Here is a 17,502-nt window from a genome sequence, read left to right as displayed (position 1 = left end):
TGGTGAATACGGATGACAAATGAAACCAATTTAAAGGTGACATCATCAGGGGCAGGAGTGATTGTGTTCTCGTCGGCTACAGGACGAAGAAGGCTATGAGAAGTTCACCGTCCACTGAACGTAGATGCAAGTTAACATCAAATAACTCAACCTAAAGCAGGAGTCTGAGAAATGGTAAAAAGCAGGAGTGTAAGTATCAACTACTAAGTACGAAAGCTAAAATAGAATTTGGACAACAGATTAACGTGCGTTATCGGGAGAAACAGAAAGGCAAAATTTCAAGATTACTCTGTTTATTGGAAAAATAAGAGAGTCAACTGTGGTTAAAGCAGGACAGCTCAAGATTTGAGATAGTTTAATAAATACTCGTTTTTGCTCGTAAAAATAGTTTCTGGATTTTTGTGTTCAAATTTATGAAAAAGACATAGAAGAGGCATTACAGTATGTCACGTATCACTTACATAAATTAATATTTGTACTTGGTTTCCTTAGTTTAATTTTGATGAACACGTTGTATTATTTAATACAGAAAAGATGTTAATTGGTATATCAGTAACTTTTTTAAACTCCTTACTAAATTATTTTTAAACACCAAATATTAAATGTGAACTAGACCAGAGATTAGCACTAGCTTTCAGGAGACAGCAAAGATGTATTATGTTCTAAAATATCGTGCTTCATGAAACTCATGCTTCAAGAAACTCAAATATGGAACACATAGACAATCTCAACTTCTACATATTCTCTGTTGTATTTATTTAGCGTTCTAGAATGTGACCCAGGGCGTCTGGCAGAAGAGAAAGGGACGAGCTGAGCAAAATGGCATGGGACTGTGAAAGGAAGTTTAAACTCATCTTGTTTATGTATAGAAACAGACAATCAGAAACCTGCGCTAGAGGCAATTTGTTTAGCCTGGGTTACTGTAGCAGCTAAACTGTGAAATCAGTACTAATGGGCTCTAGAAGTTCTTCTGGTTGTGAAATAATTCATGTGAATAAGGTGCTCAAATTGACTTTCCTTTTGAGTTGTGTCATTTAGATGCAAATACATATCTTGGTTCTGAGGAATTGTCTCCACCCGAGCTCTTTAGTTTTTGGTTCAGATAGGTAGAGATGTTCATGGGTAAAGTTTACATGTGATGCAAACCAACTTATAAATGCTGCAGACGTCGAGATGTAACTATTTCAGGGGAATCAGTATAGAGATGAGCTCGGACATTTTAGGTACATAGCATTTCGATTTTGTATTACTTGTTGAGTTCTCAAAGCGCTTTGTTGTTAAAGCCAATGGTGAGTCTGGTGTAGAGTTGTTTCCGTAATCTAGTCTTGACATGCCAGGCAACATGGATGCTTGTATATTGAGAAAGACCCCTACATACGTTTACATGTGTTGGAGAATTCTATTCATGTGGAAGGTGTCTCTCATCACCTTGTTGACTTGGGATTGAAAAAAGATATTGGAATACATAATAAATCCAAGGTTTTTCACTTTACTCAAAGTAGTAGTTGGTTGTCTGTCTGTCAGATTCCAGGAGGCCAAGAGGTTATGAGGATATAGTTTTGGCATAGTCAACATATATATATTTCTGTCTTTGAGGAGTTGAGTTTGAGATGATTCTTTAGCATCCATCTTTTCTCGGATAGGTATATACAGTCATGAGGTTTTGACTTTTGAGGAATGTTCATGTTGTAGCACGTAAGGTTGAACGGTTTCACTTGTTTAAGAAGAGGGGGCAGGTAGATGAAACGTCCAGATGCAATAATAAATTCCTGTTTGACATCCAAACACTAGTGAATGGTGCAGAATTAAATGGCATAAGCAAGACAGGTTGTGGTCTGTTCTTGAAGAAGGGTCTTATGCATCAAGGTGACCTCTGTACCTTGTATCCTAGAGTTTTGAAGTTCATACCATATGGAGATTAATGCTAATTCTGTGCTTCTTTGAGGTCTGAACACATTCTGTTTGTAAAAAAAACAGCTGTTCTACCAGACACTCTCTAAACTGCTTTTTGATATCCTTCTTTTGATTAATATGAATTGTATCTTGCAGGGAAATGTTTACAGTCTTGAGGGTTGGCCAGCTTCACCTCTTTAAATTCCAAAGTTTTTAAAGAAAATGTTGAGTATGAATTGCCAAGAGTTCATATGCTGTAATGAAATGCAAAGTAAGCACAGTTTTAAGTAGCACAGTTATGAACTATGACACATGTAGCAGAATTACTGAACACATGACGTTGACATGCTGTGCCATTTATCATATATATTTTTTCCCATAGTTGATCATGAGTTGCATACAAGCTTTGAGGAATTTGTTTGCAGTATTGTACAGTTCATTGATGTATAGAATGTTTTCTTGTAATTTATCCAGAACGATGTCTGATTGTATTAGTTTTAGGAATATCACTCAAAGATTCTATTGCAGCATGACAGTGTTTCACATTCAGATGATTCTGATGCAGTCTGGTAGTCTTCCATTGATTTAAAAACACGTGCTTCACCCCCTACATGGCTAGCAGCCTGAGGCTTTTTCAAGGCTTCCAGCAGTCCGTTTTTTTATTTATTGCTAATCTGTCATTCCTATAATATCTCAGTTCCTTATGTGTTCATCTAATTCAGTCCTTCAAACGTAATGAGATCGGTAACTTGCACAGTGCCAAATGTGGATCAGTCTCTGCGGTCCTCTGTGTTCCCACAGAGACATTTTCTTAAATAACATTCTGTCTGTATGACTGTTGATAATTGTGCATAGGGTAGTCATCTGAATTAGTTTACCCGAAAAGGGATCATTGGCTAGTCTTCTGTAATTTGCTGTGTCATCCTGGTTGAGTCCATTTCTTTAGACTAGTTTTAGTACATGATGCTGACGAAGGCAGATAGTGGAATGTAGCATGGTTTGCAAAATGCAAGGCAATACCACTGACTTGGTCAGTGCACTGCTCTGCCTCCCATGGCTCCACCATGCAAGTAGAGCCCTTTCCCTGGCTCCTCTGAAGTCCTGACCCCCGTCAGGAGTTTGAGGCCCTCCTCCACCCGCAGGCTTCTGCCTGCGCCTCATCCCTGGTGTCTAGTGGGAGAGCTCTGCTTTCCTACTAGGCTACCTTCTGCCTCTCTCCTCCTTTCCTCCTCCTTTCTCTGCTTTGCTCTCTGCTCTGCTTCTCTTCTGTGCCTTTGTGCTTCTTTTGCTTCCCTACTCTCTTCCTCATTTTTCTCTCATTCCGCTCTCTCACTTTTGCTGTCCCCTTTTTCTCTCCCCCACCGCTGTTGCCCCCGAAGCCCCGCCCCCTTTTAGCAGCCCGCCCCCTTTTTTGCATCATCTTTCGTCCCCGCTCCCGCCTCCCAGCTGTCCTCCCCTCTCCCACCTCCCTACTTAATGGCAGCTGCTGAGCCGCCAAAGGCGCGCAAAGGCAAGCCCGTCTGTGCCTGTCCCTGCCTGGACCGCCCCCAGCACCAGAACCTCTGGCTCCCAACCCCCCACTGCTGCCACACATGTCTTCACTACGACGCCGCCACCCTCAACGCCCTCAACACTGGCTGCTCTCCCGCCTGCCTTCAAGCCTCCCGCAGACCACCTGCGGAGCCTTCTACTGCCGTAACTGCACCTTCACCAGCGTCCATGCCAACGACCCACCCACCAAGGCAGGATACAACCATCTCAGATGTATCCTCCTCATCACCCGCTCCGTCTACAAGCACGCAGTAGAGCTATGGAATCTGCTCTACTCAGCCTCCCCAGACATCGCCTTCCTGACCGAGATCTGGATGAACCCCTCCACAGTGCCTGACATTGCCATAGCCATCCAGGATGGCTACAAGATCACCCGCAGGGACTGCTCCAACAAACCAGGAGGCATCGCCATCGTTCACAAGAACACCCTCAGGATCACGCCCAGCACCGAAGACACCCTCAACACCGCCAAACACCTGCACTTCCAGATCCACACTGACCCAAACACCACCCTCTGAGGGACTCTCATCTACAGGCACCCCCAGTCCCCGGCAGCAATTCAGGGACCCCATCACCGACATCATCAGCACTCACGCTCTCGCATCCACTGACTACATACTCCTCGGGGACATAAACTTCCACCTCGAGAACACCATCACCAACAACACCGCCACCCTGCTCAACTACTTCTCCAACCTCGGCCACAAAATGCTCGTCACAACCCCGACCCACTCTGCAGGACACACACTCGACCCTATTTTCTGCGCCAGCAATCACGTCTCCTTCAGCCACACCACCAAACTCCACTGGACAGACCACTGCTGCATCCACTTCTCCTTCAAGAAACCCACAACACACCATCACCCACAACGGACCTCCCACTACAGTTGGAACAAGGTCACCGAAGACCAACTTATTGTGACCCTCTCCCGGAACCCACCCATCGACACCACCAACACTAATGCAGCTGCCCGCAACTTCAGGCAATGGGTCGACACCTGTGCCAATACTCTCGCCCCAATCAAGAATCCCTATAACAGACGCACTGACAGAAAGGCCTTCTGGTTTACCACCGACCTCCATGAATCTAACCAAACCTGCCGAAGCTTGAAAGAAAGTGGCACCAGGATCAGACTCTGTACAACCAGATAGCCGTCAAAAACGCCATCCCCAGACACCACCAACTCATCCGAGCCAACAAGAGAACCGCCTTCAAAGACCAAATCAACAACAACGCACACAGCCTCAAGGAGCTCTTCAACATTGTGAAGGAACTCTCCAATCCCAGCTCCAATGTCAATGACATCCCGCCATCCCAAAACCTCTGCGACTCCCTAGCCTCCTACTTCCATTGCAAGATTGCAGACATCCATGACAGCTTTAGCACCCAGACCCCCCGGCAACTACCAACACCCCAGATTCACCTCCGACCAACCTCCTGCTCTCCTGGACCCCCGTCAATGACAACAACACCATCGAAATCATAAACACCATCAACTCCGGCCCTCCATCTGACCCCTGCCCTCACCACATCCTCAACAATGCAAGTTCCGTCATCGCACCCCAACTACGGAAGATCATCAACAGCTCCTTCGAGTCCGCCACCTTGCCGGAGAGCTGGAAACTCACCAAGATCAACGACCTCCTAAAAAAAAACAAGACGGACTCAAAGGACATCAAGAACTTCCGGCCTATCTCCCTGCTCCCCTTCCCAGCAAAAGTCATCGAGAAGGCTGTCAACAGACAACTAGCCTGGTTCCTCGAGGAGAACTGCACCCTGGACCCTTCCCAATCCGGATTCCGCAGCAACCACAGTACAGAAACCGGCCTTATCGCCACCACCGATGACATCAGAACCATACTGGACAGTGGCGAAACTACAGCCCTCATCCTCCTAGACCTCTCGGCCGCGTTCGACACCGTCTGCCACCACACCCTGTGCTCACACCTCAGCAATGCAGGAATCTGTGACAGGGCCCTGGACTGGGTCACCTCCTGTATCCCAGGGTTCGTCCCTCAGCCCAACTCTATTCAACGTCTACATGGCCCCGCTCACTAACATTGCCCGATTCCACAACCACTACATCATCTCATACGCTGACGGCACCCAGCTGATCCTCTGCCTCACCAAGGACTCCGCCAAGACTTACCTCCACGCAGGAATGAAGGCCATCGCCAAAAGGATGAAAAGCAGCTGCCTCAAACTCAATTCAGACAAGATGGAAGTCCTCATCTGCGGCTCCTCCCACTCCACATGGGATGATCCTGGTGGCCTGCCACTCTCGGAGCCGCTCTGACTCCGAGAGACCACGCACACAACCTAGGATTCATCTTGGACTCCTCATTATCCATGATCCAGCAAGTCAAAACCATCTCCTCCTCCTGCTTCAACACCCTCCTCATGCTCCAAAAGATCTACAAATGGATACCCACAGAAACCAGAAGAACAGTCACCCAAGCCCTCGTAAGCAGCAAACTGGACTACGGCAAGGCCCTCTACGCAGGAACCACGGCCAAACTCCAGAAGAGGCTGCATTGCATCCAGAACGCCTCCTCACGCCTCATCCTGGAAATCCCCCGCTACTGCCACATCACAGACCACATGAGAAACCTGCAGTGGCTCCCAGTCAACAAGAGAATCACCTTCAAACTCCTCACCCATGCTCACAAAGCACTGCACAACACCAGACCAGAATACCTCAACAGACAGCTCTCCTTCTACACCCTGATCCAACATCTCCACCCCGCCGACCTCGCCCCCGCAACCGTCCCATGCATACGCACAACTACAACCGGTGGTAGATCATTCTCGCACCTCGCCGCCAAAATGTGGAACACTCTTCCCACCCACCTGCGCCAGACCAAAGACCTTCTTACCTTCAGGAAACTTCTCAAGACCTGGCTGTTCGAGCAGTAGCAGCACCTCTGCCCATCTCCCCCCCTCCTCAGCACCTTGAGACCCTCATGGGTGTGTAGTTTGCTTTACAAATTCCTGATTGATTGATTGATTGAAAGCATGGTTTAGATGTCCAGTAAAGAGGTAATTTTCATATTGTATGTGGAGATTACTATTACATCCACAGTTAACAGGTCCCCCTCAAAATTCAAAACTCTACAGTTACATAGTTGTATGAATGCTATACAATTTTCCTTTGTATTGAAATTAGATATTATCCACCCACTTTTGGCATCTGGTAACAAAACATGATCTGAAATAGATGCAGTAGACTCCCATTGGGTAAAAGAGAGCTATACAAATGTACATCTTTTCTGATACTCTTGCATCATCACTTAGAGCCTGATTTAGATCTCAGCAGAGGGGTTACTCTGTCGCAATGGTGATGGCTGCCCAAATCTCAGTACCATAGAAAACAATGGCATTTAGATTTTAGTGTATGGGATATCCATCACCATTGCGATGGAGTAACCCGTCCACCAAGATCTAAATCAGTCCCTTAGGGTCAAAACAGTGGGCAGTGGCATCCAAGATGATTTTATTTCAAAAGAATCTCTTAGCAGGTATGCAATCCAAGGACAGGGCTTAAGAGATATATGCTAAAGAGGATGACATCTAACATCCTCAATTTTGGAAGGACAGTATATTCAAGTTTATTACTTTGTAACCATACTGTGCTGTATCTTATCTATTTGTATTAAGTTTACTTTTATTTGATAATTTGGAAAATCTAATCTTATCTTCAGAAAAACAGCAGATGGGGACAAAATACAAAACAGGTGAACACATTTATAATAGAGGATGATAGAAGATTGTTTACACAAGTATCTGGGAAGAGGTGGTGGGTCAGGGGTCGTCAAAATAGGCCGATGTGCCAACATCAATGTCTAATGTTAGGCAGGGCATGTAGTCCATGATGAGTGTCAAAGTACAAGGCTCCATGTGGTAAACTGGGTACCTGCTAAAACATTAGGTCTTGAACATTTTTCTAAAATGAAGCAGGGTGATGGTAAGCTAATGTAGAGTCCGATTTTGGTCCACAGAGCATGTACTAAGAAGTCCTTAATTTTAGTCCATTATTTCCAGGCATTGGCTGTAGTGTTGTGATGGCCATGGAAGGTGATGGTGATATTTTGTAACTTGTGGATCATTAAGTTTGTTATGATTGTTATGCAGGTGATACAGTTTCAGTTTGAGGCCTTTTAGGGAGCCTGTGTATTTTGAATAGGTTGCAGAAAGTGTGATCAGTATTTCATGGTAGACTGGCTTGTTATGCTACATATCTAAAAAAAACCTTTGATGGGGCAAGAGGTTTGCAGTAGTTGCAGTAGGTAGGACAGTGTCACAGATCAGCTCCAGTTTCGAAGTTGGGTTTTAGTGAGATATGGTTTAGCCTTGCTTAGGGGACAGGTCATAACTGCCTGACTTAGTTTTTATGCAATGCATATTGGTAATAAATGGTGCGTGCAAGTGTACAATTCTCTCAACTTGCCAAAAGGGTTCGAGGCCTATATGTGTAGATGCATGAGTAGGATGAGTTGTTAGTGAGGAGTAATCTGGCTTCAGCTTGATTTGTATTCTGGACGTTCAAGATTGAATGTGAGAAAGCTTGACTTTATGTGGTATGGTGTAATTAACTGATAAAACCCATTGGTATTGAAGGGTGTCTGTAGCAATTTAATGAAAAACGTTAACATCAATGAGGAGAGCATGGAAATCTGAGGGATACTGCAAGAGTACGATATGGGAAAGGTTTATCAGGGCATGGCATTGACTATTGTGTTAGGCGGTGTGGAGATTTACCTAATTATGGATTACAAGTTAGGTGCTATGGGTGGTGGACTATCTAAAGCTGATGTTATATATTTCTTTTTGTTTGTAGGGGTTACAAATTCTGCAGTGCAACATAAATTGCAGAGACACAACCTTGTATGCTGAATGAAATACTTAAACACAAATATCCAGTGAAATGTTGAAATAGATGGCTTTATATGTTGACCAAGATGAGGTGGCTCTCTGAAAAAATATTCTACTTCTTCTGCCACATAAAGTGAATGGTAAACATGCACGAAAATGTAATCTGCTACACAAAAGGCATCATCAAGTGAGTATAGATGAAATTATTCATGCAGACCCTCTAGAGTATTGTGATTTCATGATAAGCAAAAATATTGCGAAGTCAGCACTTTTGAATAAATCCTGTAAGTTTTACAAAACTGCCCACAAAAATTGGCATTGTAAATGAATGGAGGCTGATACTCCTTTTATTGACTCTGCTCTGTGCTAAGTCAATAAAAGAAAAGTGAGAAACAAGTTAACAGGTGGTAGAAGTGTTAAGTTCTTCGCTTGTCTGACTTTTTGTTTGTTATTAGGCTTTTAGAACTTGGGGCACTTGTGGATTTAACCTTCTCTGAACTAATAGGTGTGGGTAAACTCATTCCATTAAGGAGGAAAATAATCATTATAACTGTCACAACTATCACTCTGACCCAAATGTATATACACTTACTACTCTTGTTTCTATTTTGCTCTATGAGTTCTCTAATTTCAAAGCAGGAATTTCTCAGTCCTTTTTATGCATGAGCAAACCAAATATATAAAAAATAAGAGTAAAACATTTTTCTCAAAGGTGTACATTCAATAAACCTTCTTCAAATTGGCTCTAGTAAAGTTCAAATGTCTTTAATAAAGTGCAGGTCAAAAATCACCAATACCCACATCCAGTATATAGGGCCTGATTCTAACTCTGGAGGACGGTGTTAAACCGTCCCAAAAGTGGCGGATATACCACCTACCGTATTACGAGTTCCATAGGATATAATGGACTCGTAATACGGTAGGTGGTATATCCGCCACTTTTGGGACGGTTTAACACCATCCTCCAAAGTTAGAATCAGGCCCATAGTGTCTCAGTTCATCAAGTGACAACGAAATTTCAAAGTTCAGTTCTGCCACAAGAACGAACTCAAGAATGTTCAACTGGATACGTATTGTTAAAATAAAAGGTTGCAAATTCCTTCTCCTAATCATTTGCTGCAAAATATGTCTATTCAGGTGCTGCATACTTTTGACTAGGAACTTTCTTTTGCTTTGATCTTCGTGCTACTGGTTTGCAAGTATTACTGTCAGCCTGATTAGACTCTTCAGTTTCTTCTGGAACCTAGGGGCCTCATTATGAGTTTGGTGGTCCCACCACGGGACCGTCAAATTCACGGGAAGGAGGCCACCATCATGGAGGTGACGTCCCCCAAGCGTATTACAATGTTCCCGCCAGGCTGACCAGCGGGACCATTGTAGTAGGTGGATTCTGTCAGGCTGCCTGATGGGAACAGTGCTACAATACTGGTCTCAGCTCCCGTAAGGGAGCTGAGGCCAATATCATAGCACTCCAGGACCCTCGGAATGCGCACTGTCTGCAAATCAGCTGCATTCTGAGGGTGCTGGGCAGCAAGGCCCTGCACAGCCCATGCAGAGCAGGGGCCCCCCCTGTGACCACCAGCACTGGCTTACCGCCAGCCTTTCCATGGAAGTGCAAATGCCATGGAAAGACTGGGGGTAAGTAAGGTTGTGATCAGCCAAGTGGCTCTGAATTTAGTGCCACCCTGTCTGAGTACAACCCCTACCACTGTCACCTCAGCAGAGTTAGCAGTTTGTAGGCAGGTCCGCCCGCCAGGGTTGTAATGTGGTGGTATAACCACCTCGAGTGCAGCAGTTTGACCGCCACTGTGACTGTAGCCGTCCTCGTAACCACCACACTCTTAATGAGAAACTAGGTCCTTTGTCTGCATCTGAGCTTTGCAGAGCCAGCTGTTTCTGTCTTGACCCTTCTGTACCAACCACTACTGTTGACTTGCTCAGCCCCCCCCCAGGCCACGATTGTGCTATATCAGCCACTTGCACATCCCCAACAGCTTGGAAAACATGATCCCTCTGACTCACTGTAACTGGCCCTTCAGGGACGCAGGCTATCCTCAAGGGGGTCTGGAACTTTGCGAGCGTGGCTAGCGTGTACCTAATTGGGGAGACCAGCACACTTCACAGCTGTTGTAGTCACTAACACACCTTGGTGTTGCCCCTTCCAATGCATTTCTAAGAAGGACTTCCTCACATGCTTCTTGACCATTACTCAGTCGTCTGGGCACAGGTCATGGCAGAGTTTCTGCTGCGGGTGACCCGTAGCTTTTCCAACCTGATGAGATACAAAAAGAACCACATCAGCTAGTCCTTTGCAATAATCCAGTACTAAGTCATCTGTGATGTTCACAGGCGCATTTGCAAGTACAACTGGCAGTTTCATAGCTCGCCCCATGATAATTTCATGTGGGGACAATCCAGTTTTTCTGTCTGGAATAATGCACAAACTCATCAAAACAAGATGCAATGCATCAGACCATTCCAGAATGGTGAAGGCACATACATTTGCCAAAGTTTCTAGACTTCAAAGTTCTGTTAAGCTGCTCCACCAATCCAGAAGCCTCAGCCCTCTAACTACAGTGTAGGCTTTGCACAACTTGCAATGCCGCACATAATAATTTCAGGACTTCATTATTGAGGCATGTCCCTTGATCTGGCTTGAGACATTGTTGAGCCGAATGTCAGAATCAATTCCCTAAGTAACAGCTTTGCTGCTATGTGACTGTCATCATGTCTCCTAGTCGGGTAAGCCTCAACCCAATGAGGGAAAACCTAAACGTTAACCAAGATGTATCTCAGTCCATTGCTTGCTGGAAGTTCAATAAAATCAAGCTGCACCCATTTGAAAGGTCCTCTTGATCTGCCTATCTGACTCAGTGTAACTGCTGCACATTATCTACATTCATCTGCTGACGTGACACATCTTTGGCATAGAGCCTCTGCCATCAATCTGAATCTGGGATTTGAACAAAGTTTGCCTAAATATCCTAACAATAGCATCACGACCAACATGAGCTGGTCCATGGTAATGCCTAGTCATGGGTGGTAACAAGCTATTAGGCATTACAACTCTTCCATCGCTTGAAACCTAAACATCATCTTCCTCTCTCTTGACACAACCGGGTCCAACCCACCTCTGCTGTTCTTCCTCTGACACTTCTTCCTGCAACCTCTTAACTTCCTCCCAGGTATCTGTAGAAGTTAACAGAAGATTGTGACATGTCTCATCATTTGATTCATTGGAGTGCTCTCCATTAAAGGTGATACAATTCAAGACACAGTATCTAGCCACCTCATCAGCGTAGTTGTTGCAGAGAATTACATAATCAGTGGCTTTGCGGTGTGCAGAGCACTTCTCAATCGCAATTTGGATAGGTAACTGCAATGCATTCAAAAGGTTATATATCTTATGTCTCTTGCATATAGGTGATCCAGAAGATGTCAGAAAGCCTCTCTGGTACCACAACTGGCCAAAGTCATGAACAACACCAAAGCCATACTGACTGCCAGTGAAAATTGTCACCTTCAGTTGTTTGGAAACACAGCATGCTCTTGTAAGAGCAACTAATTCAGTTACTTGGGCAGAAAAGAGCCTTGTAGGCTTCAACAACACCTGAGACAGTACAAACTGCATAACGAGCTCGCAGGGTACCATCATTGTATCTTAAACAGGAGCCATCAACAAAAATTACATAATCATTTTTGGGTACGGTAATATCTTGAATGTCAGGTTTTGGTTTGGTGCATAGTTCAGTGACATCTAGACAGTCATGCTCAATTTAATCAGTACAATCATCATTTACATCTTTATCATTCACAGGCAGGGGCATCAACTTTGCTGGGTCCAAAGTATTACAGCATTTAAAATTGACATTCTGAGCAGGGAGTATGACCTGCTAATAGTGGGTCAGATGCACACTTGTAAGATGCTGAGTTTTGGTGCAGGTTACCAACATTTCCAATGAGTGGGGGACAAAAACAGACAAAGGATGACCTATAACATTGTTTTTGCACTGCTCTAGGCTGACGCGGTCTGCAGCAACAGCTTTAAGGCAGCCAGATAAAGCCGAAGTCACAGGATCGATAGTGGCAGAAAAATATGCCACAGGTCTTTTTGACACTCGCGTTCAGTTGAGTCATAACTGAGAGAGTGCATCCCTCCCTCTCACAGCAGTACAAAGTAAAACATTTATTTTAATCAGGCATTCCCAGAGCAGGGGATTTTCTCCCAGCTCTGTGAAGGCACATTTGCAGTTGTCATCCAGTGGTACCGGATCAGACAAATCTTTGTGTGCCAGCCTCTGTAAAGGCTTGCCCAAAAGAGAAAAGTTTGGAATCCACTAGTGACAGTAGCCAACCATTCCCAGGAACATCCTGACTTCTTTCTGAGTCTTTGGGGATTCATCTTCAGAATTGCTGAGATTCTTTCTTGCAAAACCTTTCTTGCACCTTTCTCAATGTGGTGACCTAAGTACAAGACTTATTTCTTACAGTACTGCAATTTAGTTAGGGAAACTTTATGTTCATTCTCAGCTAAGGGGTTCAACAAGGCAATGGAATCGCCCCTTCAGGTGTCTTTAGTGTTTGATGCCTCCAGTAGGCCACCAATGTATTGGACTAAGACTTGAATGGTAGAGCATTTTGAGTGACTCCAGATTTGTCTTCAAGATCGGATTGAAAATTGAGGAGCTCTCTGTATACTCTTGTGGGACTCAGCACCATGTCAAAATACGACTGCCAAACTGAAACATGGAGAGAAACTGGCTCTCCACATGCAATGGTATGGAAAAGAATAATTGGTTCAAATGAATTGTGGTGAACCATTCTGCTTCACATGAAATTTGGTATAAAATCGCTGCTGGATTCAGTATCATGGGGCAACAAAATGGATTACAATCTCATTCGCTCTTCTAGGGTTCTAGACTATTCAATATTTTCCACTGGGTTTCCACAGAGTTACACAGACTTTCCATTATCTCTCTTAGGATTCCCTTTTATATCAATGAATCGATCAGAGGGGCAATTCCTGAAATTGTTTCAGGTATCATGTTGTATGGGGAGCTCTCAGATACACAGCATTCAGTTTCACAGTAATCATGGTAGGCTCAGCTCCTCTAATGAATCTCTTTTCCTAAAAAGTTCCAAACTTCAGGGAACACAGTATCTTTTAAATATCTGGGTAAGTCATTCCATTTAATATTGATACTTGGGGTTTGGCTCACAATTTTAAATGCTACATCTTCATCATTCGTGCGTATCACAATACCAAGTGAGGTGCTACTGAGGGAACAATTCAACTTGCATAGCAAGACACATTCAAGCAGAGTTACAGGACTTGAGTAACACAATGAATTGAGGATCAACTTCAAAGGAACCTGTATTTACAGGGACAGATTATGTTACCGGGTTGGACAATTGTTTATTTATGACTGCTACCACTTGAATTCACTTTCCAGAAAGGGGTAAGTTCATTACATCTGCCGTTTCTACTGTAAAACATGTAGCTCCTGTGTTGATTAGAAATTAGACACAGTGACCATTTACATCACAATCCACATATGGACCATGTTGATCCACTTCTAAGGTTGTACCTGCCATGCATTCCTCTTCCTCTTTGGTGCATCTTAACTGAAAAATGTCAGAAAAATGGTAATCATTTAGATCAATTAAAGGAAACTGTGATGCCAACTGCTTCACATCTACATTCGGAACCTGATTTAAATTCTCTTGGGACACAGTTGTCTGTTGTTGGAACATCAGGGCTTGTGGAACTTGCATCTGCTGTCTCTGGGACACATTTGAATTTTACATTTGTGGTTTCTGAACTCTATGCATTTGAACCTGATTATTGCCTTGCACTCGCAAGGTACCTTACTTGGTACCTGATTATTTGCTCCATTAAGGGGACACTCCCTCCTCCAATGGCCCAAGTGGCCACAACCTTGACAGATATTAGTTCTTTTCAAAGCCTGGACATCACAAATTCCACTGTAATCTGAAGGAACACAACATCCTCTACCTTGATGCTGGAAATGATTTACTCCTTGTTGTTGCACTCCTTGCACACCACCAGTATTACCTGCAAACTGCTGATTCTGACTAGCTTTCTGAGCATCTTTAAACTGTATCACTATCACCTTCTCCTGCTTCAATTTCAATTTCTCACTCCAGTATTTTGCATACTGCCGGATCTCATCTATCGGCTTATTCTGTCAACAAATCAAAAACGACTGAACCATGTTACTGATGTTTGGTTGAAATCCCTGCACAAATCTGAACACAAAATGACCCATATCTTTTGCTTCTATGGCTTCAGTACCTCTGAAATGCCTGAAAGTCTGCAACAATCTCTCATAATCAAATTGAATTGACTCCTTAGACTCCTGAGCTGTTCGGTCAATTCTCAGGATTCTCAGCCAATCAATGTCTTTAGAGGGCACCTTGGTTTTCAAAAAGCCAATCACTTTCTGATACTTTTTCATTACCTCTTCAGACGCCGCATTGGTCACTGGATCTCTTGTAGGTTAGCTGTCAAACCAATCAACAGCAGTGTTAACCTCAGTCTATAAATCACTCAGAACCACTCAGAACCACAATGTCAAACGATGTATTTAAATCTTTCCACAGGAATTTTGAAAGTTTCACAAATCATTCTGTATGTTTATCCTGCTCCACTGGTTTCTCTCTCAATTTTGGATAATCATTGGTGAAGGACAAAATATCACTTCTTCTCCAAGGTACACAAACATATCCACCACCAAGAGTTTCTCACATGGGCAGCATCTTTACGTTGCCCTCACTCTGACTTGCTCCTGCTGGAGGTAAATCTGTTTTCATTTTCTTCTGATCTCTTTTCTTTGCGCATCTTGCTCTCCATTTGTCTAAAGTTCCTCATTCCTGAATGTATATGATCAATTCTTTAATGTGCAATCTTATTCCAGGAGGTCTCACATTTAATATATCTTTGTTGTAAAGTCTACTCTGTAATTTCTCTTCAAAGGTTTTGATTTCTCCAAATCAACATCACATCTCTAATTCAGCAAGTCTACCATAAGGTTGACCTGCACATTTTGTAATGTTTTTGCACACAAACCGCAGTTTATCTTCAGTGTCAATTTCTAAGTGAACTGTGTCCACATTTCCAAGTATTATCTCATTTAATTCTAATTTAAATCAGGCGCTGCGTTGATTCCTCTCAGGAAGTCGTTCTGAGTCGGCTTGCGTCAATCCAGTAGGGCTGTGCGTTGAAGTTCCAGTCGCGTCGCTGGTACTGTGTTGATCTTCTGTCGCAAAGTCAGGGCTGTGTCGTTCCAGTCTTTTTTACCACGAGCAAGCTGTGCATCGTTCTTGGCAGGCGGTGCATCGAATTTTCGCTGCACAGGGATTTCAGCTGCAGGAGAGAAGTCTTTTTGGTCCTGAGACTTCAGGGAACAGGAGGCAAGCTCTATCCCAGCCCTTGGAAAGCACTTCTGCAGCACAGCAAGAGAGCAGCAAGACAGCAGGGCAACAGCAAGGCAGCAGTCCTCTTCAGAAAGCAGTCAGGTGAGTCCTTTGGGCAGCCAGGCAGTTCTTCTTGTCAGGGTGCAGGTTCTGGTTCAGGTATCTTCTCCAGGAAGTGTCTGAGTTGGTAGGCCCTGTTTTTATACCCGAATGTGCCTTTGAAGTCGGGGAGACTTCAAAGAGTGGCTTAGAAGTGCACCAGGTCCCCTTTCAGTTCAATCCTGTCTGCCAGGGTCCCATTAGGGGGTGTAGCAGTCCTTTGTTTGAGAGCAGGCCCTCACCCTCCGAGCCCAGGAAGACTCATTCAAAATGCAGAGGTATGCAAGTGAGGCTGAGTATCCTGTGTTTGGTGTGTGTCAGAGTGAATGCACAAGGAGCTGTTAACTAAACCCAGCCGGACATGGATTGTTAGGCACAGAAAGATTTAAGTGCAGAGAAATGCTCACTTTCTAAAAGTGGCATTTCTAAAATATTAGTATTAAATCCAACTTCAGTAGTCAGCAGGATTTTGTATTTCCCTTCCGGCCATACTAAATAGATCTTCCTACTCCTTTCAGATCAGCAGCAGCTACCACTCAAACAATGTATGAGGGCAGCCCCAATGTTAGCCTATGAAGGGAGCAGGCCTCACAGTAGTGTAAAAATGAATTTAGGAGATTTACACTACCAGGACATGTAAACTACACAGGTATTTGTCCTGCCTTTTACCTACAGAGCACCCTGCCCTAGGGGTTACCTAGGGCACATCTTAGGGGTGGCCTATATGTAGAAAAAGGGGAGATTTAGGCTTGATAAGTACTTTTAAATGCCAAGTTGAATTGGCAGTGAAACTGCACACACAGGCCTTGCAATGGCAGGCCTGAGACAAGGTTAAGGGGGCACTGAAGTGGGTGGAACAATCAGTGCAGCAGGCCTACTAGTAGCTTTTCATCTACAGGCACTGGGCACATATAGTGCACTTTTGGACTTTTTGCCTTACGCAGGGTCATCCCGAGTCTTTTTGCCTCCTTCCTCCTGGTTTTTCTGACCTCTCGCTGTTGGCTCTAGGACTCTGAGCACTTTATCACTGCTGACCAGTGCTAAAGTGTAGGTGCTCTCCCATCGAAAGTTGGGATGATTGGCTTATACCTAATTGGCATATTTAATTTACCTATAAGTCCCTTGTACAGTGGTATCTCTATACCCAAGGCCTGTAAATTAAATACTACTAGTGGGCCTGCAGCGCTGCTTGCGCCACCCACTGAAGTAGACTTTCAAACCTGTCTCAGGCCTGCTAGCGCAGGGCCTGTGTGTGCAGTTTTCTGCCACAGGGACCTGGCATCTAAACTTACTTGCCAGGCCCAGAACTCCCCTTTTAGTACATGTAAGTCACCCCTAAGGTACGCCCTAGCTAGCCCTATGGGCAGGGTGCCATGTATGTAGAAAGGCAGGACAAGTGCCATATTGCATGGCCTGTCCTGGTAGTGACAAACAGCCTAACTTGGTGTCTCACTGCTGTGAGTGCTGCCTTCTCATAGGATTGCATTAGAAATGCCCTGCCTTATGTGTAAAGGGTATTGTCTAATTTATGAGGGGTAGCGTAGGCGTGTTTGGTATGGTTGTGATGGTGATAATAAATACTGCTTACTGGTGTGGGTGTATTTTTTATTACTATCACAGAAATGCCACTTCTAGAAAGTGCGCATTTA

The 17,502-nt window shown here is 44.2% G+C and overlaps 1 protein-coding gene across 26 annotated transcripts in view; it reads left to right on the top strand.

The window, feature by feature from the left end:
- The window catches only part of MYT1L (myelin transcription factor 1 like), a 1,206,615-nt gene that overhangs the window by 117,335 nt on the left and 1,071,778 nt on the right, over window positions 1-17,502 (top strand). Inside the window, exon 1 of one of the 26 annotated variants that reach the window (XM_069235872.1) lies at window positions 8,283-8,504. The exons of the other annotated variants lie outside the window; for them this stretch is intronic. The gene's annotated coding sequence lies outside the window, so the exon portion shown is untranslated. Of the gene's footprint in view, window positions 1-8,282; window positions 8,505-17,502 lie in introns of those variants that run through there. 26 annotated transcript variants of the gene reach the window in all.

Source organism: Pleurodeles waltl, chromosome 5, assembly GCF_031143425.1.
Source record: "Pleurodeles waltl isolate 20211129_DDA chromosome 5, aPleWal1.hap1.20221129, whole genome shotgun sequence".
In the NCBI taxonomy this organism is placed as follows: Eukaryota; Metazoa; Chordata; class Amphibia; order Caudata; family Salamandridae; genus Pleurodeles; species Pleurodeles waltl.
Note: the sequence above shows the minus strand (reverse complement) of the source record. Positions and strands in the feature narration are given on the sequence as shown.